The sequence below is a fragment of the Peromyscus maniculatus genome, chromosome 14 (assembly GCF_049852395.1).
Source record: "Peromyscus maniculatus bairdii isolate BWxNUB_F1_BW_parent chromosome 14, HU_Pman_BW_mat_3.1, whole genome shotgun sequence".
NCBI lineage: Eukaryota > Metazoa > Chordata > Mammalia > Rodentia > Cricetidae > Peromyscus > Peromyscus maniculatus.
The window spans coordinates 12,079,215-12,081,586 of record NC_134865.1 but is presented as its reverse complement, the minus strand read 5'-3'; the positions used below and the strand labels follow the sequence as shown (position 1 = coordinate 12,081,586).

The following is a 2,372-nucleotide window of genomic DNA, read 5'->3' as shown; positions in this document are numbered from 1 at the left end:
TCTATACCTTGCCATGTGGCTTGTGGCTTACCGGCATCTTCACATGCTGCTTGTCATGGTGGCAACTGGCAGTCTCTCCCTCTACCTTCCTCTTTTCTCAATTCTCCTCTCTATTAGTCCCTCCTATACTTCCGGCCTGGCCACTGGCCAATCAGTGTTTTATTTATTGACCAATCAGAGCAACACATTTGACATACAGACCATCCTACAGCAAGCCATCCCCCCCAAGGAAGACACACAAATGGCCAACAGTTACCTTAAATGGTGTTTCATGTCACCATTGACCACATAAAACTGGGGATGCGCCACTTTCCGGCCGCGGGGCCATGGCGGCGCCGGCCCCCGGGAGGCCGCTGCGATCGCCTTGGCCGCTCTGGCCGCTTCTCGCATTTCCGGGAGGCGTGAGTGAACTGGGAGCACCCCTGTCGGGACTGCGGGTCGGTGTGTCCGGGCGCTGTCCACCTGGAGCCCCGCCGACGCGGCCCCTTGCGGGCTTGTATGTGGGACCGGCGTTAGAATAAGTCCTTGCTCAGAACTACTGTTGCAGGTCGTGCTTCGGGTGTAGAAGAGTCTGGAAGAAGAGGTTGTGGCTTGCTCGTTGTAAATGGAGTTTATTACCTGAGTTATTTTTCGAATGTTATAAAAATACCCCGTTGGAAGCAATGCCTCATTAAAAACTTAAGTGCTGTCTTACATAAGTTAAATACCTTTTTGGTAATTGGACACACTAAATGGTACTGCAGTCTGACTTATTCACCACCTTTATCCTCCCTGGTACTTTATGGTGGTCCAGCAGCAGTCTGAAGCCGAGCTGTGGTGCTGCCCTTGTTTGTTGCTTTCAGTGGTTTTGTTGATCGAATACTTTGCTTAGGGTAACTAAGAATCTGCTACTGTGGGTCCCACGGTAACTTCGTGAGATCCTGAAAGAATTGGATGACTACTATGAGAAGTTCAAGCGCGAGACGGACGGCACGCAGAAGAGGCGGGTACTGCACTGCATCCAGAGGGCCCTGATCCGCAGTCAGGAGCTGGGCGATGAGAAGATCCAGATCGTGAGTCAGATGGTGGAGCTGGTGGAGAACCGCACCAGGCAGGTAGACAGTCACGTGGAGCTCTTCGAGGCACACCAGGACATTGGTGACAGCACTGGCAGCGGCGGCAAGGCCGGCCAGGACAAGTCGAAGAGTGAGGCGATCTCTCAGGCGGACAAGCCCAACAACAAGCGGTCCCGGAGGCAGCGGAACAACGAGAACCGAGAGAACGCGTCTAATAATCACGACCACGACGACATCACCTCAGGAACACCCAAGGAGAAGAAAGCAAAAACCTCAAAGAAGAAGAAACGCTCCAAGGCCAAAGCAGAGAGGGAAGCCTCTCCCGCAGACCTCCCCATCGACCCCAACGAGCCCACGTACTGTCTGTGCAATCAGGTCTCCTATGGAGAGATGATCGGCTGCGACAACGATGAGTGTCCCATCGAGTGGTTCCACTTTTCTTGTGTGGGACTCAACCATAAACCAAAGGGCAAGTGGTACTGCCCCAAGTGTCGGGGGGAGAGCGAGAAAACAATGGACAAGGCCCTGGAAAAGTCCAAGAAAGAGAGGGCTTACAACAGGTAGTGTGTGGACGTGCACACGGGCAGGAGAACAAACCCAAGTCCCAGGATGGGCAGATGAGTATTTTTAGAGACTGGTAGAAATGGACCCTCTCCTCGGGACGGCAGAAACAGCCTGTGTCTTCATGGTGTACCTGTAACCAGACTGGGTCTGCAGATCAGCGTTTTAGAAACTACCAATATAGGTTCGGATTAAACATGTCAGCAAGTGTCAGACTGGTTTTTGGGGTTGGGGAGTGACTTGGAAGTAACCTAACAGATGTATAAAGAAGAGATTTAATTTGGCTGTTTCCACAAAAATGTTATGGTTTACAAAAAAAAAAAAAATTATCCAGGTTGCTGAAGTACAGCAAGTGTGCTTCTCGCTGCCATAATGTATATCCACATGACAAGTTGGTCAAAGGTTTAAAGTCTAAATACTATTTTTTAAAAAGGCTAATGGGTAAATTTTACATGACATATTTTATACATGGCCTATTCCCCAACTGGCCATTTTTAATGCCTGGGTACATTTTTAATAGGTCAGACACAAGCGGTCCAGGCGGTGGGTCCAGGTCTTGCCTTTGCCACCCTCGGTCATCGTGTGGCCACCTTTAACTTATGAAGTGTATAAATGTACATTTTCCAGCCACCTTGCCCTGCTGTATTATAACCGGAAGTGCAGCCTGGTGCTGTTGTGAAGCCGAGGTGTGTGTCCTGCTGCGTGTGTGAGCTGTGTAGATGTTGCGTCAAGAAATAAATGAGACTTGGCCAGTTT

General features: G+C 50.3%; 1 pseudogene; it reads left to right on the top strand.

Moving 5' to 3' along the window:
* The first annotated feature begins 377 nt into the window (after window positions 1-377).
* LOC102924990 (inhibitor of growth protein 1 pseudogene) lies at window positions 378-1,819 on the top strand (annotated as a pseudogene).
* The last annotated feature ends 553 nt before the right edge of the window (window positions 1,820-2,372 follow it).